Genomic DNA, 11,857 nt, shown 5'->3' on the forward strand with positions numbered 1-11,857 from the left:
TTATGTGTAGTTTAAGGGGGGATTAGCAGGGTCAATACTTGAGATTATGGGAATAGGACCTGAGTGGGATGCTGTGCCAGAGAGTCAATGCAGACTCGATGGGCCTTCTGCACTGTAGGGATTCTACGATTCCATACCACATCCTGAGAACAAATTTAAACACATATATTAAACATTATTTATCCTAATTGGACAGGAATGTAACATCTTTTCCAATGCACTGTATGGGACAGTAACTTGGAAAGATAAATGATCTGGTACCTATCACCAGTTTCTATAAATGCTTTGTAAGTTCGGTGACTGGAACTTGGAATAAGAAATAGGAGCAGGAGTAGGCCATCTAGCCCTTCGAGCCTGCCCCGCCATTCAATAAGATCATGGCTGATCTGTCATGGCTCAGTTCCACTTTCCCGCCCTCTCCCCATAACCCTTAATCCCCTCTCTTATCAAGAACCCATCAACCAGCTTCTTAAAAATATTTAGCGAGGCAGCCTCCACCACTTCAACGGGCAGAGAATTCCAGAGATTCACCACCCTTTGAGTGAAGAAGTTCCTCCTCAACTCCGTTCTAAACCGCCTCCCCTTTATCTTGAGGCTGTGCCCCCTAGTCCTACTGTCTTTTTTGAGCGGGAAGAGTCTCTCCACCTCTATCCTATCCATCCCATTCATCATCTTATACGTCTCAATGAGATCTCCCCTCATTCTTCTAAACTCTAACGAGTACAAGCCTAGTTTATTCAGCCTCTCCTCATAGCTCAACCCCCTCAACTCTGGTATCAGCCTAGTAAACCTCCTCCAGCTTTGCTCAGTCAGTACCCTCTCTTCATTTTCACAGCGTAACACAGCAGGATTCTTCCACATTGCCATTTTCAAAGATGTCTTGTCACATATTGAGAAATAAAAGTAGACGCTGGAGATCTGAACTAAAAGCAGAAAATGCTGGAAAACCTCGGCAGGTCTGGCAGCATCTGAGGAGAGAGAAACAGAATTCATGTTTCGAGTTCAATATAATATTCCTTGGGAAATTCCCAGATGCTGCCAGAGCTTTTCGAGCACTTTCTGTTTTTATTTGAGAAATAGTGACACGGTTGAATAACTGAGATGCATCAACCATATCAACCTTGAAACAAGGGGTGTAGTTTTCCAGTCCTGTTGCAGTGAACAGAGATTTGCTGAGCGCCAAATTCTCTGTCCTTGCTGCAATGGCAGTGGGGCGTGAATGGCCAGAGAATATGTGGAGATTAAAGTCCTAGAATCATAGAATCCCTACAATGCAGAAAGAGGCCATTCAGCCTATTGGTTCTGGACCGACCACAATCTCACTCAGGCCCGATTTCTGTAACCCCACATATTTACCCTACTAATTCCCCTGACACAAAGGGGCAATTTAATATGGCCAATCAACCTAACTCGCACATCTTTGGACTATGAGAGGAAACCGGAGCACCTGGAGGAAACCCAGGCAGACATGGGAAGAATGTGCAAACTCCACACAGACAGTGACCCAAGGCTGGAATTGAACCTGGGTCCCTGAGGCAGCAGTGCTAACCACTGTGCCACCGTGCTGCCCTACTCATGTAAAGAGACTTGGGCAGGTGTTTTACCGACCCGCCTGCCAGGGAAGTCGGAGTGGGCAAGGTGCAGACCATGGAAAGGTCCATTGAACTCGAGTGGGATCTTACAGTTTTGGGATGAGTGAGGCCATAAAATCCCAGCCATGAGCTGTGTGAATTTACTTTTTGGCATTTTATATGAACATTCTTTTCACTTTCAGTTGTGAATGAATTAATTATTACGTCTCTAATGGAATGTCATAAAATTAGTGTTTCATACTAATCACAGAATCATATAATCATAAAAGTTCATGCCACAGAGGGAGGACATTTAACCCATTGGGTCAAAATGTGCCGAAAAAGAACTATTCAACCTAATGACACTTTTCATAAGACCATAAGAACATTAGATAACCTAACCCACTCTGACAAAGGCTTATCTAAACTTGAAACATTAGCTCTGGTCTCTCCCCACAGATGCTGTCAGACCTGCTGAGATTTTCCAGCATTTTCTGTTTCTGTATAAGAAAACCTTGGATCCCTTTACCAATCAAGAACCTATTTACCTCTGTCTTAAATGCACTCAATGACCTGGCCTCCACAGGGCAATGAATTCCACAGATTCACCACCTTTTGGTGGTGAATCATCTCAGTTCTAAAGGTTTGTCTCTTTACTTTGATGCTGTGCCTTTGGGTCCTAGTCTTTCCCACTAATGGAAACATCTTCTCCATGTCCAGTCTTTCCAGGCCTTTCAGTATTCTCTAAGTTTCAATGAGATTCCTCCTCATCCTTCTAATCTCTATCGAGTACAGACCCAGAGTCCTCAAACACTCCTCATACACCAGGTCTTTCATTCCTGGGATCATTCTCTAAACCTCCTCTGGATCCTCTCCTTCCTTATCACATCCTTCTTTAGATACGGGGCCCAAAATTGTCCGCAATATTCCAAATGTGGTCTGACCAGAGCCTTATAAAGCCTTGGCAGTATATATCTGCTTCTATTTTGTATTTCCAGCTCTTACTCCAGAGCCTGTGGGTTCCAGCATTTTGTATTAAGAATGCAATCTGTTACTTTTTTATACATCAATGTATCAGAATTGTTAACCAATTAAGAAAAGGTAAATACTTGACCTTAAAAAGTTCAATTATTTTGAATATTTGCACATCAGAAAATTTAAGCACTACTTTATAGAATCATAAAATCCCTACAGTGCAAAAGGAGGCCATTTGGCCCATCAAGTCTGCACTGACTTTGCGACGGAACATCTTACCCAGGCTCCACACCTGCAAACCCACTAATCTGCAAATATTAGGACACTGAAGGACAATTTAGCATGGCCAATCCACCTAACCAGCACATCTTTGGACTGTGGGAGGAAACCGTAGCACTCAGAGGAAACTTTCTCAGACATGGGGAGAATGTGCAAACTCCACACAGGCAGTGACCCAAGGCCAGAATTGAACCTGGGTCCCTGGCACTGTGAGGCAGCAGTGCTAACTACTGTGCCACCGTGCTGCCTTTGGTAAGCAGTTCCTGTTAAAATAGAACAGCTGAATGAGAAAGAAAGAGAAGCAAAGCTCTCTCAATAAACAACAGCTTATTACACTTAAAGCAATGTTGTATTCATGAAAAACCATTTGCAATCTTTTCTGAAGCTGAATTTGGTTTTGCCTGTAGCATGCAACAAGCTCATAGCAAAGCAACATCCCCATTTTACACCACACCCGATTTTCCTCTCCATTTCAAAAGTGTGGGAAATAAGTCTCTGCCATCCACTTGCCAAAAGGGGTCGACATCAAGCCTTGATTTTATACATGCTGCATCCATCAGGAAACCTTGCCAATTGGTTTGGCATCATGCCCACAATTTTCCATTCCATAGGATAGAATGCCTATAGTTCAGGAGGAGGCTATTTGGCCCATCGATTCTGCACCAACTTTCCAAAAGAGCAACCCACCCAGGACCTCCCGTCTACCTTATCCTCGTAACCCTGCGCACGTATTACAGATGATCTACCTAACCTACACATAAAGGGGCAATTTAGCACGGCCAATTCACCTAACATGCACATCTTGGGACAGTAAGGGACAATTTAGCCAACCTTTAGACTGTGGGAGGAAACCTGAGAACTCAGAGGAAATTCACATAGACACAGGGAGAAGTGCAAACTCCACACAGTTGCCCAAGGCCGGAATTGAACCTGGGTCCCTGGTGCTGTGAACAGCAGTGTGCCATCATGCCATTCATTATAAGCATGTCACAATTAGCTGTCTGGCCCAGCAATGTGTCTGTTAACTAAAATGTAATTTCACTGTAATGGATGCTCAGTAATTATATAGAATCACAAAAAGCTTACAGCATAGGGACAGGCTGTTCACACGCTCTTAAATACATCTAAACTGTTCACCTCGGCTATTCCTGTGCTCTCATATTTTAATCACTCCCTGGGTAAAGAAGTAAATAGAGACAGAGTGGGTCATAGTTAATGCTAAATTCTGCTTTGGCCTATTATTAGCTGAAATAATTGTTAATGTGAAAAGCAGTTAGCATTATATCCAAAGTACAGAATACTCAAGGCTCTAAAGCACACTAAAAAAACTAATATAGACAATAAAGTAAGTATTAGCTTTCAACAGTGAAAACTAATATTAATTTATATACACTCTTTCCTCTTGACCAAATCACATCCAGTTTCTGAGATGGGTGGTGGGGGTGGGAGATTTGAATGGGATATTGTGAATGTTAAACTCTAAAGTTTAAAGCTTAAAATTTATTTATTCATGTCACAAGTAGGCTTACATTAACACTGCAATGGAGTTACTGTGAAAATCTCCTAGTCATCACACTCTGGCGCCTGTTTGGGTACACAGAGGGAGAATTTAGCATGGACAATGCACCTAACCAGCATATCTTTCAGACTGTGGGAGGAAACCAGAATACCCGGAGGAAACCCATGCAAACTCCGCACAGACAGTGATCCAAGAAATATAGTGGCTAAATTGCGCACAGAACAATCACACAAGCAACAGCTTGATAATGATGACATAATGTATTTTTGTGGCATTGGTTGAGGGGTAAATATTGGTCAGAATGGGAAACCGAAGGCAAAATAAAAGAGGAAAGTTTTGAGAGGACTTCAAAGGAATCAAGGTAGATGACAGAATGGAAGGAGGTCTCTTGCAATTTTAGATGGTAGGAGTGTATTTGTTGAATGACTATCTACTGAGGGATGAGGACAGTCTGTCATTAGAGTACAGGAGATGTGTGCAAGGTAGAACATTGTGACAGTACTGGTTATTTGAAAGCAAGGATAAGAAGATTGAAATTAACATGGAGTGGCCCATAGAACTAATGAGGCTAGGAAAGTAAGGTAATAATAAAAAGTGGGTGAGGGTGTTGCCTTTAGTACTTTTGATGATTTGAAGCTTGTGGAGAGTTGATGAAGTGGTCAGGAAGGAATACATAGGTGAAATCAAGCATTGAAATGTGGAATTAAGGTTTTGCTAGTTGCAGGAGTGTGAGCAGATGAAGGTGGGGAAGATCGTGTAAAAAAAAGGAATGAATATTGAGGAAGAAGCCAAGATCAATGTTGCCTTGATCCTGATAATTTTAAGCTGGAGGAAACTTTAACATAGCCAGCTGGAAAGAAAACAAAACATAAAAGCCAGTTGTTATTAAAATCATAACTTTAATGAATGAAGCGGGCACTCAGTAGAGCGCATACCTCTGCCACACTGCATTAACTCGACATTATTACAATTGCACAGCTCTTCCTTGAGTTTCTTCCCTGTTTATAACCTGCACATCTTTGGACTGTGGGAGGGAACTCAGACAATGACCTGAGGATGGAATACAAACCCAGGTCCCTAGTGTTGTGAGGCAGCAGCACCAACCACTGTGCCACCGTGCTGACCAAGGGTCTTCTTACCTTTCTTACAAGGGTTTACACAAAGTCCTTTTTTATTGGAACAGGAAATTCGAGAAACAAATATAATTTTTCCACTGGCAATACATTGATCTTGGCTTTTTCCTCTGGGTTCTCAGGTTTCTTCCCACATCCCGATGACCTTTGGTCAAAGCTTTGACAAAGGGTCATTGGGACTCGAAACGTCAGCTCTTTTCTCTCCTTACGGATGCTGCCAGACCTTCTGAGATTCTCCATATTTTCTTTTTTGGTTTCAGATTCTAGCATTTACTATAATTTGCTTTTAATAAATACTCGCAGTTGCCTCACACATCTGTTTGAAAGACTGTGCAATTTTTGAAGAACGATGGAGATATTTTGATGAATAAATGGATAAACAGGGTGACAAAAATCTCCTGATCCACTGGAAACATTTGATTGGGAGGTCATTCCTCAGACAGCTCTCGAAATTATGGTGATTGATATTTACAAATGAATATTGAACACATCTGTATTTCTCTCTCCTTTTCCTGAACTCAGTGGAGTCATTATTTCATTTATTTTAAATAATTGAATGCGTTACGTTAAAAATGTTATCCTGCAAAATGTCGAGATGTGTTGCTCACTTATTTGTAACAGTAATACATGCTGATAAATTCCAACAGTAATTGAGTTTTCCTATTATGTCAACCTTTGCTTCAAGCTTTCATCCTGTACTCCAGCTCTTTATGTACTGAACTGGTTATAAGCTCTTCCCATTATGCCATTATAAGTATATTTAATAAATACAAACTGATTGGTTCAATTTCCCTTCACAACATCACTAGGTTCAGCTTGTCCTTACAGAACCTCCATTCCGCTGACTGCTTATTCGCCCCATGGCTACAATTCCTATAATATGCTCAATAAGCTCAATTGTATTGCCAGTGGAAAAATTATATTTGTTTCTCGATTTTCTGTTCCAATAAAAAAGGACTTTGTGTAAACCCTTATAAGAAAGGTAAGAAGACCCTTGGTCAACACAGTGGTTAGCGCTGCTGCCGCACAGCACTAGGGACCTGGGTTTGTATTCCATCCTTGGGTCATTGTCTACGTGGAGTTTGCATGTTCTCCCCATGTCTGTGTGAGTTCCCTCCCGCAGTCCAAAGATGTGCAGGTTAGGTGGATTGGCCATGCTAACTTGCCCCTTAGTGCCTCAAGATGGGTAGGTTAGGGGGATTAGTGGGGTAAATACGTGAAGTTACGGGGATGGAATGAGGGAGGGCCTGGGTAAGATACTCAGTTGGAGATTTGACTCAATGGGTCAAATCACCTCATTCTACACCGTAAGGATTCTAAAGGTTGTTTTGCTGACAGTAAAAATTGGATCGTTGTTGAATATCGGCAACCTTCAACTGAAGATTCCTTAAATTTTCTAACAATCATTCTTGTTGTGTTCATGTCATGACTCTGTCTCCATATTCTTACCTCATGTTTATGGGAAGTGTTGTTTCCAGCCTAGCTGTGGAATATGCAGGAGATATTACAGATTTGTAATTCACAACAGGAGACCACCTGGCCCATTGTGGCCTTGCTGATTCATTGATAGAGCTGTCCAAATTTAATCCCACACTCCAATATTTTCAGTCTTACTTGCAAATTGGACCTTTTCAAATATACGTCAACAATCTTTGGAAAATTCCTGTGCACCCAACCTCCTCCACCATTTCAGATTCCCTATCATAGCAACCTGCTGTCTGAAAAATAAATCTCTTTTCATTCGCTTGCCAATTATTTTAGTCTATTACGTCTGGGCTGGTCACTTAATTCACTTGCCAGAAGAAACAGTTCTTACCCTAAAGTCTTTTGTTAACTATTTCCATTCTAACGAGAATAATCCTAGCTTCTCCAATCTCTACACACAACTGAAATCTCTTAGCCCTAGTATTCTTCTAGTAAACCTCTTTTGTATTAGAATCATAGAATCATAAAATCCCTACAGTGTAGAAGGAGGCCATTCAGCCCATCAAGCCAGCACTAACAACAATCCCACCCAGCACTATCCCCATAACTGCATGTATTTACCCTAGCTAGACTCCCTGACACTAAGGGGCAATTTGGCATAGCCAATCAACCTAACCACACATCTTTAGCATGTGAGAGGAAACCGGAGTGCCCAGAGGAAACCCAAACAGAGACAGGGAGAATGTACAAACTCCACACAGACAGTTACCTGAGATTGGAATTAAACATGGGTCCCTGGCGCTGTGAGATAGTAGTGCTAAGGTCTGTGCCACCGTGCCAAGAGCTTGACATCCTCGCTAAAGTCTGGTGCATAGAGTTGTACGCAGCATTCCAGCTGAGACTGAACTGCTGACTTGCAAATGTTAGCATAACTTCTTTTGTATTTTTGTATTCAATGTTCCTATTCAAAAAGTCATATCCCATAAATGTTTTTAACCACGTTATTAACTTGCCCTGTAACCTTTAAAGATTTGTGAATTGGTACCTGCAGATGCCTCTGCTCTTGCACTCTCTCGGTGCAGGACCATTTAGACTTGCCATCTCCCATGTTGGTCCTCACAAAATACATCACTTCACGCTTATCCTCATCAAATTAATCTGCAAATGTCTGCCCTTTTCACTGGTCTATATCCTCCTGAACTCTGTTGGTATCTTGCTTACTATTTACTAGCGTTACAAAGATTGTTCTTATTGGAATGGTAAAGGTTAACATAAGACCTTAAGGGAGAAACTATTTCCTCTGGCAAGGGAGTTAAGTGACCAGTCTGGAGATAATAGAATTGAAATAATTGGCAAATGAACTGGTTTTGCATTGTCCACAAACATGGAACTCATTATAACAAGAAAAGCAATGGTCCTAATCCTAACACTTGAGGTAGCTGACTCACATCTCCCTCAAGTCAGAAGATTATCTGTTCATCACTAGGCTCATCTTCCCATTCCTTGGCCAATTATGATGTGGAGATGCTGGCGTTGGACTGGGGTGGGCACAGTAAGAAGTCTGACAAAACCATGTTCATCATCTGATGAAGGAGCATCACTCCGAAATCTCGAGATTTCAGATAAAGCTGTTGGACATCAACCTGATGTTGTGAAACTTCTTACCTTGGCCAATTATTGTCCCTAGTTACCATCATCCCTTTGATGTCTAGCTTTTATTTCACGAACAAGCTTTAATGTTCTTGGCAGCATTCCCTCACCTGAAGTGACGGTTTATGCCAAAGAGATCATCTCTGTATTAACCATCACCTGGTGAGACTCAGGAGTCCCGCTCTAGCATGGCAGTCTCTGCCACATTTGCTTCTGAGGAAGACAGTGGGTTAAGAAAGTGCATGAGCTAGCTGAACTTTCTGTTTAAACTTGCCTCTTTCAATGACCTTCTGGAGATCATGGCCATCAGTGACTGCCAGTGTCAATCTGGCATCTTCATATCTGTTTGTGTGGAGTTTGCACATTCTCCCCATGTCTGTGTGGGTTTCCTCCAACTTCTCCAGGTTCCTCTAACAGTCCAAAGATGTGCAGGTTAGCCAAATTGGCCATGCTAAATTTGTCCCAAAATGTATAGTTTTTAAAATTTTTTTATGGGATGTGGCTATTGCTGGCTAGGCCTGTATATATTACCCACACCTAATTGCCCTTGAACTGCGTGGCTTACTCGGTCATATCTTCAGAGGGGCATTTTAAGAGTCAATCACAGTGCTGTGGATCTGGAGTCACAAGTAGGCTAGACCAGGTAACGACATCAGATTTCCTTCCCCAAAGGGCATAAGTGAACCCGATGGGTTTTTACAACAATTGGCAATGGTTTCACGGTCATCATTAGACTTTTACTTCCAGATTTTTATTGAATTCAAATTTCACCATCTGCCATGGCAAGATTTGAACCCAACTCCCCAGAGCATTACCCTGGGTCTTTGGTCTAGTGAAAATACCACTTTGCATTTCCCACAGGGGATAGGGCCTGGGTGGGATGCTCTGTTGGGGAGTCGGTATTGCCTTGCTGGGCCAAATGGCCTCTTCTGCAGTGTTAATGTAAGTCTACTTGTGACACTAATAAATACTGGCCAGCTAGCACACCCACATCCCATGAATGAATATAAAGGAAACAATGTAGTTATAAAATAATGATCAGAAAAGTAGCTTTCTTTAAAATATGTGAATTTGCATTTTCCATTTATTTCAGCTTTGATAACTGGTTTAGTATTTCTATTGAAATTATATTACTGCAATACATGGTAATATACAAACATGCTAAGCATTTGTGTTAATATCATATTGCTTAATTGCAAGACTTGTGCATTTAAATCGCTTAAGGGAATGTGATAAGCATAGATCAGGGCAATTGTTTTCTTGTGAAACCAAGAATTTTCTACAGGTATTAACAATTTTGAGTTTGAAACTAGACACATTTTATAGGCTTCTGCTTAATGTAAGAATTTAATATGCAAGAACCGCCTGGTTCACATTCTTAAAAAATTATTTGTTTTATATCCAAATTCTTAAAAATGCAAGAAAGAGAAATAGTCAGCAGAATGAGTGAATGAATGGAGATTTGGTTCAGATTTACTTCTTGGTTTAATTGAATCTGGATCAAATCCTGTCACTTGCTGCTTAAACAATAAAAGTCACGTTTAACATACTGTCGCTTTCCAAGTTCGCTGTCAATAATTTAATTTAATTTGTTGCACCTGATTTATGGCTGAGTCCAATCGATGGAGATACATGGAGCAAAAAGAGACTAAATCAAAATGCCTGGCTGAGTGAGAATCTCACATACATTTCAAAGGGAAAGGGTGAAAATATCTGGAGGTGAAGATCTGTTAAGGATTTGCACTGGTGGAGGCTTCCACTTTTAAGGAACAGATTTCAGGACATTTACTGTGCTTTGCTTACAAGGGAAAGAAAACACATTTTAATAAACTAGAGGTGTTTATAATGGCAGTATAGTAGAATTGTCTTTGAGCATTATACAGAGTGGATGTACTTCTGAAGCTGTATAAGGCTCTGGTCAGACCCCATTTGGAGTATCGTGAACAGTTTTGGGCCCTGTTTCTAAGGAAGGATGTGTTGGCCTTGGAAAGGGTCCAGAGGAGGTTCACAAGAATGATTCCTGGAATGAAGAGCTTGGTGTATGAGGAACGGCTGAGGACTCTGGGTCCATACTTGTTGGCATTTGCAAAGATGGGCGTGGGGGAATCTTATTGAAGCTCACAGGATATTGCAAGGCCTGGATAGAGTGGATGTGGAGAGGATTTTCCAGTAATAAGAAAAACTAGAACCAAAGGGCACAATCTTTAAAACAGAGATTAGGAGGAATTTCTTTAACCAGAGAGTGGTGAATCTGTGGAACTCTTTGCTGCAGAAGGCTGTGGAGGCCGGGTCATTGAGTGTCTTTAAGACAAAGGTAGATATGTCCTTGATTAATAAGGGGACCAGGGGTTATGGGGAAAAGGCAGGAGAATGGGGATGAGAAAAATATCAGCCAGGATTGAATAGTGGAGCAGACTCGATGGGCTGAGTGGCCTAATTCTGCTCCAATGTCTTATAGTCTTATGGTCTTATGGAATATAACCCCACAGGTGCTCTTTATAGAGCGCTGAAGAAGGCTTTGGGACAAATTTTCCCGTTCCGCCCACCATGGGAATTGTAGCAGGCAAGGGGTGGACCATGGAAAGATCCATTACCTTGGGAGGATTATCCGGATTTGGAGCGAGCGTGGCTGGGATGTCCCGCCCTTTATGTGTAACAACATTCAAAAAGCCTGATGGCTCAAGGCAGACCGTTTGATCAGTGTCCTATCCACCATGTAAACATTGCTCCTTCATCACTGGCACACAGTAAATTCATAATCAATATGAATGGCGGTGCTGAATGACCTATTCCTGCTTCTAGTTTCTGTGTTCCTATGTTTAGGAAGTATGAATGCATCACGCATGTTAATTTTTTGAATGTTATTTCAAACACTTGAATAGACTTTTGTTTATTAAATGCTACAGCCTATTACCTGACTCATTTCCCCTTACACTTGATCTGCTGATGGATGCCGATAAGTTTCTACCCTCCCATTGTAACACACAGAAATTAGCAGCATATTGACTGAACTCCATGAGCAACTACTACAAATTTTAATACACAAACCACTGCTTCCAACTTCCAATATTTCTCTCCTCTTTTCATGGAAATCCGCCAATATCTCCTTCGGCATCTTGGAACAAGTTAGTCAGCTGCCTTAAGCCTCTTTCACCTCTCAGTTAGATTGTGTTTGCTCTGTGCCTCAATTCCAATTACCAACTTTTGATCCAAATCGTCTAATGCACTTACTTAACAAACATCTTCTCTCCAGTCTTCAGAATGTCAATTCACTCAGCATCCACAGTCTGTTGAAGAGGTCATAG

The sequence above is a fragment of the Carcharhinus amblyrhynchos genome, chromosome 21 (assembly GCF_965287045.1).
Source record: "Carcharhinus amblyrhynchos chromosome 21, sCarAmb.v2.hapA, whole genome shotgun sequence".
Taxonomy (NCBI): Eukaryota; Metazoa; Chordata; class Chondrichthyes; order Carcharhiniformes; family Carcharhinidae; genus Carcharhinus; species Carcharhinus amblyrhynchos.